The sequence below is a fragment of the Oryzias latipes genome, chromosome 21, assembly GCF_053564925.1.
Source record: "Oryzias latipes strain Hd-rR chromosome 21, Olatipes_Hd-rR_3.1".
Classification (NCBI taxonomy): Eukaryota; Metazoa; Chordata; class Actinopteri; order Beloniformes; family Adrianichthyidae; genus Oryzias; species Oryzias latipes.
Window position 1 is genome coordinate 9,244,522 of NC_136257.1, and position 12,438 is coordinate 9,256,959.

At 39.9% G+C, this 12,438-nt stretch overlaps 1 long non-coding RNA gene across 2 annotated transcripts in view; it reads right to left on the bottom strand.

Annotated features, from left to right (window-relative positions):
- LOC110017410 (uncharacterized) overlaps nucleotides 1-12,438 on the bottom strand; it is a 122,979-nt gene that overhangs the window by 83,234 nt on the left and 27,307 nt on the right. The window lies entirely within an intron of this gene.

The following is a 12,438-nucleotide window of genomic DNA, read 5'->3' on the forward strand; positions in this document are numbered from 1 at the left end:
TCAAACAGTTCATGAGGAGAACTATCAGATTCTCCTCCACGTTTGTTCTGGGCGGTGCTTCTTCCTCTGCGTTCCTGTCAGTAGCAAATACTGATGCTCACACCTACAGTGCCCTTTAGTGGCTGTTCGTGGGAAAAAAAACGCTACTGGGCAACCAGTTGTTAGCGGGAAAATTGTAAATATATGAGCCAATATTTATTTTTTCTAAATCACATATACATTAAACCTGAGTACAAGTTGCACCCCTGGCAGATTATGCAAAAACAAATAAATAAATAAATGAACAACTTAAGTATGGTATACTACTTTTGCTAAGGGAGACATTTACACCAGTCCACTAGTGTTTGTTTTCTTCTTTGGAAAAACAGTTGAGCAGATGAGTATCTGCATCCATGTCTGCTCTCAAAAGTGCAATGTGAAACAAAACCTGAGGAAACTTAGTTGTGAACATTTTCTGCATTTGTCTGTTGGTCCTTTTAGGTTTGAAAGGGCTGCTACTTTGGGGCAGTATTACTTTACAGGAACGTAAGTCGAGTGCAACTATAGATGTACAGACCAGTGACGTGTGCTCTCTTAGCTGAAGTAGCTTTCACAAGAAGGATAGACACAGAGTTCAATTTCAACGAGCAGAGAATGGTGTCTAATTTATCTTGATTTCATTTGGTTTGCCTTTACAAGTGGCACTAGAGAACCAAAGACCAAAGTTCCTGGAATTTCAGGATTCAAGAGCTGCTCATGGGGGTTGAACTTAAAACCAACTCTAGCGGACAAAAAAGGGCAGGAATTAAAAAAGAATTGCTAGTCCCTCTGGTACTATGACTTTTTAGTTCTTTAATTAATGATAATGTTATTAGAGCCCACTAAAATCCCATCTTTCTCAAGTCCAATGAGCTTGAGAATGCAACGTGAGCAATCACAGAAACCAAACAAACCAAATTTTTTTAAGCACCTCATGTGTAATTACTTTGCAGACAGACAGACAGAATTAGGACAGAGACATTAATTTGTTCAATTAATTTTGTGCATCTTAATATTTAATTGTAAAAGAGTGAATAAAATGCAAAAATGCTGACTTTAAATTGTTTACGTAGCGGGTAAACATACACACTTACAGAGTCTTTTTCAGCTTCAGGGTATTGCATATAAAAGAGGAGCTGTAAGCATCTTGAATTCATTTTAAAAAAATCAGTTCTTCAAACCCATTAGAAACAGTGTGCTGGTGCCCAGAGACAAAGCTGAGCTGCCCGGCTTTTTTTTTTTTTTACAAGTTGCAACTATACAATTATGCACCCACTGCATGCTTTCACGTGCACGGCACGCACACACACATGCACCCACCACCTGCTGAAGCTGAGATGGAGAGTCCTCACTGGCTGAAACCTAACAGTGGGGAACAATTAAACCAAATCCCAGCCTTTGATCACTTGGTCATGTGAACATGAAAGGTGACCATATGGCTGATAAAATGCAAATGATATTGCTTAAACTCTCTGAATGTAGATTGCAGTGGGAAACAGAATAAGAAAATGAAGCAGAAAAGCTTTTTAATGAAGCGCTGTGTGATCATTTCCCCTCTGCGGACTTCCCATGCGCTGGTATGTCATAGAGAGAAAAAAATGTATTTGGTGGAAAAAAAATTTAAGTTTTTGCTTCTCGGTGTGTTTTCATCTTTTTTTTTAATGTCCTTTACATGGGTAGTTTTCATAACAGTGTGTGTCCCTTCCCATAAAGACTGAAAGCAAACAAGATCATTAGACTTTTACAGCTGGATGGGCAGACAAGTAATAAAAGGGTCTAAGAGTCAGTCATCGCAGACAATCACTCGCAGATGCCGGAGCTATTGTTACCGAGTGGCACACTAGAAAGTGAGGTCACGTACATGTTTGTGGTCTTATCCAGCAGAACCGACTTAAAGAGAGCAGACAGACCTGAGCGGTGGAAAGCAGCGAACTGGGTAACATGTGTCCTCATGGTGGGCACATGTTAACACCAGGAAGTAAGGATTGTTTGTCGTGCACAGACACACACACACTGTGCAGTGTCTGACGCCCACAGGCAGTTTCCATCGAGGAGCAGCAGGGGGAGCAGCTCCACAATTGTTCTCCCTCAATCCAGAGGCTAGAGGTTCAATAGTTAAAACTTACAAATGCATTAGGAGAAAATAACACTTGTGAGGGCTCAAATAGGCAAAAACATCCCAAAAGGCTACATTATTAGTTGTTTTTTTATTATATTATCTTGTTTTGGTGGTTTTAAAATTGTTCTACAATTTCAAAAAAAATTGGCAACTGTTTTTCTTCCAATTTGTGTCTGTTTTGAGTCACCACACAAACCAACAGTATTGATAAAAGCAAATCCTACAGGACATTATGTTTTTTTCAACAAATTTGCTGATAAAAACCCGGTTTTGTATCAACTTCACAGTCTTATTAAGTCTTGTTCTTATTCGGGGATGCCAAAACACTTTTTCTACAGCTTTACAAGCTTAAAATTATCACATTTTCTTTTATATCCAGACTTTTTCTTTTCTTTTCTTTCTTTTTTTTTTGGAGATGGCTCAAAAGGGGAAAGCTGCTGCTTTTTCTTGAAAGAATTTATGGGGCTGCTTTCACTGTGTAGAGGGAATTGTCATGCAGTTCAAAAGTATTCTTCTTTTCGTATGTTTTCAACAATCTGTGGGGGAAAAGAAGCATTGCCATGAAAGCACAAATGTGCATGTAGTTGTCAGAATAAAATATTGCTTAATACGTGGAGCTGCTGGGGTAATCCTTTAGAAATAAAATGTAACCCTATTCCTTTAAAAACAATACTGTGAGCTTTTCTAAACATTTTAAAGTGTGGTTGGGTCACATTTAGGATTCCTGTAGTAAACAGACAAATAGCTACTTTTTTATTGTGTCAAAGTAAATTAAGTTAAATCTTGCGAGGCCATACATGTACAGCCAAAACATCAATTTCCTTTGGTTTTGTAAAGTTCTCTGGTCAGATATGATGGAACACTACTGTAATCCTTGTTTTTCACTCTGTGTTGTTATAGGATAGCCCAAAAAGGGCTTTGTTTGATTACACACAACCTGTCTGAGACCCCAACATGGTTTTCTGGTCTTCGTTGCTCCTTGAGAGTCGCGTGAGGACACCTAGACAGAAAAAATCCTGGGTTTTAAAATATATTTTTGAAGAACATGTTGAGAAGTTTCTTTAATTGTAGATCCAAATAACTTGTTTTGTTGAAGGTGGAAACCCCCAGAGAGGAGAAAGTTGGTGGAGGATAGATGATAGTTCAGCAGATGGCATCACGACAGCTGACTGAAACTCCCACCGTCCCATCAATCTCCCCCCCCCCCCCCCCCCCCCCATCACTCTCTCCTCCCCGAGAAACACGGAGAAGAGTCATTTGCCGCCAACCCTCATTCTGTGTGATTGTGTGTCCCTTTGCCTCTGGCGGGACCCGTCACCTTGACCAGTGCAGCAAAACCAAGCCAGGCTGACCTTGTGTCTCCTGATTGCACATCAATTCTCAGCTTTTCTGTCCATCTCTTTCTCAAAACCGTCGTCTCCACACCTTGTCTCCCGTGGTTTGAGTTGTATTTACATTTGTGAGTGCACGCCTGTGTGTGCGGTCTCCCACGGTTACGGAAGCGTGCATGTGTCAGGCCCAATGAAGGTGACACCTTGTGCCTCGTGCCGAGATAATGAAGGTTTTAACTTTACAAGTCAAGCATATCAGATTGCTGCACCCCGGTCCCTCAGACATGCACCCCTCTACATGAGCGATCTGAATGGGTCGCCACCCTCCATTTCATGTGCACTGAGCAGTGTGCACTGTAAAATCTGCCAAAAAGGCCTCATCATCATAACCATCACTTACCTCAGACCTGCGACACATCCTGGTGCACATAACGGCATGGAAACACACACCCTTCAGCAGAGCCAGGCGAGGAGTTGCATACTGTTTACCAACTGTTACGGCAGCAAGGTGTGGGGGTGTGCGTAACCTCAGAACATGTGTGAGTCAAGATGTCAAAAAAAATCACTCACTTACTTCACAACAGGGCTAATGTGGGGAAGAGAGAAAAAAACATATCTCCTGAATTCCCTTGTTTCCTTTCTTCTATCCTTTTTCCTCAACTCACCTTCTCCTCCCCCTTTTATTCAAGGAAGGGTTCTTTCCATAATAAAAGGAACCTGTGGAACTAATCCTTGCAAATCTCCTGTGCTTTCTGTCCTATACCTCCAGGCAACACAGCACACTGAAATCCTTGATTTGCATGCCTAAACTGCACTAACTGTGAATAAACCTTTTTAGCTGCTAATGTAATAACATCTCCATTTCAGGGAGAGAAAAAAAGAGTGGGGGGTTAGCCAGCCCTCAGTGATTCGAGCAAATTCACCCTTCTCTCTCCTCTTGCCCCCCCCTCTCACATCCCTTCCCCTCTGCAGTACAATAGGCCTGGCATGCAGATGCATCTGGAGGCCCGCCTTATCATTCGCATCTCTAGTTAGGGTCAGCATCGGAAATGAAAGTGGACAGTTGATTACAAGCAGATAAGGACAAAACTCACAGGCAGCCTCATTTCAGTCAGAAAGCGTCGAATTGCATGTGATGCTGAACACGACTTCCCTGTTTAAAAATGATTGATTCTGACAGCCACGACTGAAATTTTGAAAGTCAACTGGAAGCAAATGGAGGATAAAACTTTGCATCCATTACATCAGTATGGTAGAATGGAATTAATGCAACCACATACCTCAGTCCCAGTAACCTACAACACTGCCTTTCATTTCTAATTGAATCACAAACTGTTACCTCAGTGCTTTGCATTTTACTATGGTGGCCCTGAAGTCCAAATCACATCAACAAATCATTCAAACTCAAAAAAATTTAAAGATCATAAAAACAATTAAAAAAAAGCAAAACAATCAATAAAAAACAACACATTACGTTTTAGTAATCTAAAAACAATTCTGGAATTCCAAAAAAATAAGGCAGTTCAAAAAACAAAAGTAATTTACAGAAATCCAAATGATATGCTAAATAAATAAAACAAAACTAAACTGGAAACGGTAGGTGTTATGGGACATCGCTGATTGGAAGATGATGTTTGATTTTTGACGTTTCACTTAGTTAAAATGCGTCCTCAGCGTCTGCATACTTATAAAAGTTTCATGATTAGTTGGTAGCAGATCCAGTATGACTTCATGCTCTATAACTCTCGGTTGAAATGATGAACAAAAGTCATCATCCAATCCATCAATGTTTTGATTTCTAAAATGTATTGTTGTTTTTGATTATTTTTCTTTCTTTTTCAAATGCTTTTTTTAAAATGTTTTTGCGGCAAGTGATTTGTTAGTGTTATTTGCACTTCAGGGCTGCCATATTTTACCGCACACAGCATTCATTTTCCAGTTATTTCAATATAACGGCCTCAAACTAATCCCAAGAATGTACTTTTAAGTAGCTAATTACATGGAATAAAGCTGTTCCAACCCACTCTCAACAAGATTCTCCTCCCCAAATTCTGCTCCCTGTAAAGATAAGCTTTTCTTTTTCTTTTTCTGTCAATCCTTGCAGAGTGAGTGGAGGTATAACTGAGACATTGTGAGCGTTCACTCCTCTGAGAACTGGTTTATACTATCCCACCACATTCATATGAATAATATTAACATCAAAGAGGATTTCTGGGAAACCATCTGATCAAACTGTATCATACATCCCAGTGACATGCGTATAACAAACTCCGCTCTTCCTTTTTTTTTTGCTTCATTTTTTTTTTATCCCAGCTCACACCCCCACAACACACACAGACCCACACAGCTTACATACATTTATATTCTGTGAGTAGTAGTGGTGGATCCAGACACTTCAAAGCCTTGTTCTACTATTACTGCTGCTACAACTACTACACAGACATAATAAGAGATCAGCTGTGAACATGAGGGCTTCTACCACCATGCAAATGCTCACAGTGGAGGAGAAACCTGAGCAACATAGCTAATATGATGCACATTTTGTTTGTTGGAAATATATTCTGTTGACCCATTTCTTTCCATTCATCCATCCAGCTGAGCGTATTTACTTTTCTTATTCATATTCACAAGCGTGTGCAGGCTCTTGATCCACGGACTTCTATATTTACTCCTCACTGTATACACTTTCGAGGGGATGCGTGTGTACTGGCTGCTGTGCAAGTACAAACAAAAACACAAAAGTGCATTCCTGGAGCAGGACAGAAATGGTGGGAAGGGCTTGATGGTTACAATCAGTAAATAAAAACACATAAATACAGGAGTGGAATGAGAGAAAACAATGAGGAGGAACAGTTTGTACCTAGTGCATTCTTTCAAGCACCCAACCAAATGGCAAGCAAGACTCCAAAAATGAAAAAAAAAATGAAAAAACACATGAAAACCATGAACTTATTGAGGTCTCTATTTCCATGGCAACACAGAATAGTTTTGATGATGCTCCTTCTCAGTCGGCAGGCAGGGCTTGGCCGAATCACGGCACAGATTGGTGTTCCGTGGCTTGTTACTAAGGGCGGGCTTACATTGTGCAGGGAGGGAAGGAGAAAGAGGCGCAGATGGTTGGAAGAATTGCCACTTTGAAGAAAACCCCAACCCACACTCACAACCGAGTTCTGCAATATTGATTTGAATGGATGGAGGGGAAGAAAACCTAGTGGCCTATGAATAAGTAAGCAATGGATAATATGGGCTAAATCAAAAGCCATTCAAACTGAATTGAATATGGCTTCTCAATGATGCACAAGTCCAGTGTGTCTTTCTCTCTACATGAGGGCAAAGCAAACTACGCTACAGAAGCCTCCTCATGTCACGTTGCTAATATGCTCCATCTAGAAAGACCGGAATAGAGATGGAACAGCAAAAGAGAAAATCAAAGATGAAAATTCCTAAATGAATGCATTTCAATCCCATTTAACTGAACTCAACTTCTTTGCTCTGAATTTAGTAAAATATTCAGCAGTGCTTTAAATCAGAAATTCAGAAGATACGTATTAAAAATGGGACAGAACCAATGAGTAATGTGAACATCACAGTGGTTGCACCACTTCTGTTGCTTATTAGATTTCTGAAAAAGCAATTTTTTGATCTATAATTACGATTTCTCTTTTTTTCTTCTTCATGAGTTAGTTTTTTTCCATTTTTTGGGGGTTTTTTTTGTTTGTTTTTTTTTACATGTTGTGATCTTAATGGATTTTAATTAAACAGTAGAATTACATGGGCTTAAAAAAAACTGTTTTTTAAAAAGAAACTTTTTTTTCAAGGCACTTTTGGCTCTCGATTAAAAGTTTTCTTTCCCTGCCCCTCTGCAGTCAGAAGACTATCACGGCGAGGCCCAGGCCTGGCGGGGCTCACAGTGATCCGTGTTCAACATGACGACACTGCTGTTCAGACAGACGCAGCTGAAGACTCCGACTTGATGGCACAGCACCGTATACACAAGCTCAAGCTCCTGTGTGCCGTCCCTCTGCTGTCTCCCCTTTCCTCACCTTTCCAGCTCCCCCCTCCTCTCCCATTTTGACCCCACAACCCTAAATCCCCCCAGCACACGGCAACATGGCAGACAGGCAGCCACGCAGACAGGTGACCGTAAACAATTAATCAACATTTTGACACCTCTACATCTGCCAGCCCCAATATGGGGAGGGGAGCCGTCAACAACAAAGCAGCCCCTGCGACACACACAAGCTAACACATTTTACACAAACACTGCTGTACTTGTGGCGGTTCGGCAGCACAAAAAGTATGTCACTCACAAGCTGGAGAGGCTTGTAGACATGAAAAATTTACCAAGAGAGACATCACTCAGCTTTAAACAACTGATTTTGCTTTTGTTGTTTTCATTCTCTGTCACTAAATACAATTAATCTGTTCTGAGTGTCACGAGTCAATTCAAAAACTCGATTTTCAGTAGGGAATATTAACATGGAATGATATTTATTTCATTTAGACGTGTAGCACATATAACCTACCTAACAACACAAATCAGACAAATGTATAAAGACTATAAAAGATGTGAGGAGCTTTTTTTCAATAATGACTTTACCAAAATAAAACCTTTGATTCTACTTCCTACTTCCTCATTGAAAGGCATGGAATGCTGCTTTGTTTAAAGTTCCACTCTAATCATCTTTTTATTCATTTTGAAAGCATATCAGTGTTTTTTTCAAATTATGATTATGTCCTTTTTAGCCAAAATCAAAAAACCTGTGTCGCTTGGTGTGGAGTAAGCCTACCCCCACTTCCCATCATCTATTTGTTTACGCTCTCTCCCGGAAGCTTACGGCCGCTCACACTTCCAACTTAACACTACAGATGCAACAAAAATGGTGAGGAATGTTGAAGCGATCCAGCTGTACAGTTGTGAGCCAGATGTGAGTTCAGATGAGTAAAACAAAGACGTACATGAATCTATTTGCCTCGTGTGGATGCATCAGAATGGAGTGGAGGAGGGAGCTTGTGGCCGGCCATTGTAGGTTCTGCGTCACAACCATTGACTGTAAAAACAATGGACAGCTCAAACACTCCCTTCTTGTGTTCCCAAATAAGTACCATTGCTTCCTGATACAGGTGCCACCATGTTGAAACCAGTCGACAGGGATTAGTCCGAGTCGTTCTGAGTCATTGTATCTATGGCAACTACTGTCGCCTTTGCCGGAGATACGATGACTCGGACCACTGTTGACTGGCTTCAACATGGCGGCGCCCGCATCAGGAAGCAATGCTGAGAAATTTTGCCTCATTTCGCGAGAGGTAAAGCATTTTCTATGGGTGATGTCACACCTCGATTTGTCCATTTAACAGTCAATGGTCACAACTCCAAGCTTTTTCCAAAAGCTTTTTTTGTCTGCTTCTGATTCACCACAATTTGAATAAAGGAATAATCAGAAATGCTATTTTAAACTTAATCTTCTTCATATGTGTTCTCCTTCATGAATAAAATGCTGCAAGAACATGTTAAAAACACCAAAAACATCGTTATCATCTGAGAAGGTTTTTAAACCCGACACCAGCTCCGTTTGGGTTTTTTTTACTGTAAAGCTCTACCTGTTTTTCATTTTTTAATTGGCTTCCTTTTTCTCTTTATGTAAAATAATAAAATAAAACAACCTGCTGACTTGCAAAAAAGTCACCCTTGTGCTATCCTAGACACTTTGACATTGGGAGTTGGGTCATCTAGACCCACTAGACAGTTTGCTGAACCTTTTCTCTTCAATGATTTGTGAACCTCACTGGTGTCCATGGATAGCATGAAATCTTCTCCACCTTTGTCATGGTAGGGAGAACACGTCAATGCAAGGGGGGGGGGGGCTCATAGGATAGCACAAGGGTTAATAGGTGATGGATGCCAGACTCACTGGTGACCACTTGTCACTGAGGACAAGGACAGTAACAGACATTTAAATCACCATTGGCCTACAGTGTGTCATCGTTCAATGGAGACGTTTCAAACATCATGACAGCTTTATGGTGTCTGGCTGGTCTACAAACTGCAAATAACATCCGTTTAAGATGGGTGCTTCGGAGGGTTTATGTTTGCTTGTCTTCAGCTGGAGGGGTAAATTAGATTTGCGTGAACATTTTATTTATTTTTGCATCTACCTGATGCAAAGATAAAGTAGGTTAAAGAGCAAACACTGCGTTTCTAATAACTACGGTCCCAGGGAGCACAGAGCACCAAGAGCTGCGAGGCCTTTTGTTTCACAGGGGTCACTCATTACATTACAATTCCAAAGATAAGGATTCTTAAGGGGGTACGCAGAGAAAGACGTATTGTTCTTCACTCCATGCACACTTCTGTGCTTTTGTAAACCGACAGGAAGCACAATCTTCTAAGTCATACAGGGAAAAAATGCCTACAATGAGGAAGCAGATGTCAATGCTCACCTGGTGTTACATGAGGAAGGAAGGAGAAAAGAGGAAGAGGGATTTGAGGAAAAATGTCAGAGTAAAAGAAAAAAAAAACACAACGCAAACCTGCGTTTACATTAACCTGCCATTTTCGTGAAGGTAACCATTATGCTGCCAGTGGGAAACTTGTGGGATGAGAGCTATAAGCGGAGCACAAAGCTCTCATTAGATTTTTGTTTGTTCTGAACAGAGTGGCTGACGGTGTGAGGTGTAGGTGAAAGGAACATAGAGGAGTGAGATGTTTACTGTTTTTGGGGCTTTTGGCTTTTAGGTGGGGGCCGCTTGTTTGTCGTTCAGGTTTGACTGCATCTCGCACATCAAATTGAAGTAAAGTGTAACAAGTGAATGTTGTGACAAATGAGAAACACATGACAGAAAGCAGAAGCAGGTGAGAATTGGGAAGCTTGGGGGAAGTCTTCCCAGGGGAATGTGTGTATTATACTACCCGTGTGTTTGTGCACACACGCTGCATGCATGAGGGGGGAAAGCTCTTGCTGAGAGTCCTAAATTTAACATTTAAAGTCAGCATTCAGCTATCAAGCATCTCCCGCCGTAATAACTTTTGTAAGATTCGTCGTCTGAGCAGCACAGTTAAACCCGGCTCTTTCATGTTGTATACTCCATTTCATGTTCTCCATGGAGACAAGGGTTCATGAAGGAAGGACTGAAAGGTTGTCAGCTCCCGGCGAGGAGCTGAGCTGTTAGAGGTGAAACACTAATCACCTGACCGTGATTTTAATGAGTGGAAAGCAAGTCTTTTTCTCTTTTTGCAGCAGCTCCACCGCAGCCCTTCTCCCCAAAATTCAACTCCACGTGGACATTTGCAGAGAAAAAAACAAAAAAAAACTATTTTTTAATGTAGTTATATTGAGTTAATGGTCAAATCAAAACGAAAATACTAACTTTGGATGTAATACTATCATTTATTGATTTATTTTTACTCCTTAACATAATTTGTACAATAATGCCCACCAACTTTTGAGATTTTATGAAATTTATGAATCCCGTAATAAAGTCTAAACAAAAATGTCTGTCCTTCTGCTGACAAAGCCTTATTTATTTCTACAACCAAAACACATCTTGACTCAACAACTAATGATCTGTTTTAGAAAGCGTTGGTCAAGGTGCCCACTAACTGGCCTCTTGTAAATCAATAGAGGGGTAGGATGATCCCCACACAGTGGTGTCCATCTCTTCCAAATATTCTTATCCTTGAAGTTTCTCCAATTTGCGTGAACACTTCTGATCCAGATAATTGGCAGCAGGAAATGAGCAGAATAGTGGCCTTTAAGGAGTTCGACACCCACTCGTTTTTTAAGTCATTTAAGTAGTTTGTATGAGTTACATTTTTTATTTTGGTAATTTAACTAACTTGCACTTTTTTTTAAATAAAAATTATTGGCTCAACACAGAAAAATAGCTGTCCAAAACAAACATGGAGGAGAACCTTATTGTTCTCCTCCTGAACTTTATGATATTTTTCTTATCTGCATTGATACATTTTTATTTTTGTTTTTATTTTATTTTGCCTGACTTTTGTGGGACAGCTAGTCATCAAACTGGGTTATGGAGAGATGGAAGTAATGCTTTAGGTGCCGTCATTCAGACACTGGCTCCTACAGGATAGAGTAAAGATAGCCATGAAAAAATCATCAATAGGCACTGGAATTTGTTACTTGAAAAGAATCTATCGGATAGGAACAGGATTACAAAAACTATGTAAAACTATAAAATGAATTAACTCAGTAGAGGTGGGATTATATAAGATCACTTCTTCCCACAACCTTTCAAGCAATAAATCAAGCTCTACGTGAGTTTAGTTAATGATCACTATATCTAATTAAGCAAATGTGACTTAAGTGTCTTTTTTAGTATAATTTTCAGTTTTTTTAATCTATTCATTTCATCATTTTTGTAACGACTTTGATAAATCTGTGTACATTCTTTGTTGCGTTAACTACAATACTTGAAATAAATAAATCAATCAAAAAAGACTGAAAGATCTCATGAAACCAGACGTGATTATCGATGCTTTAGTAGAGCTCTTCAAAATAAATATACCTGATCCCTCAATGTCATCTGTGTCTTCCATGGATTGTAAAGGAGATATAAAGTCGACGCCGCCATGTAGTGATGAGGGTGAAAACGTGACGGTCGCTTTCCCCACACAAGACAAGTTTGAGCATTGAATTAGATGCGTGTTGACAAAGACGCAGCGGATGCAAATGTGATGGATGAATTGTATTTGGTGTGAAAATAAAATAACCCTGGCTTTGTTGGATTTTTTTCAGAAACGTTTATTGGCTCCTGAGACTTTGGAAAATACAATACAGGCCTTAAGTTTTTTTAATTTTTTTTACGTAAGTTAGTTCCAGAAAACTCAAATCAAAACACATTTTTTAAGCCATTGGCAACATTACAGCTATGGAACATAAACATTCTCACATGAATAGGGGAAACAATCACATTACCATGTCTTCAAAAATCTATGTAAATTTGACTTTG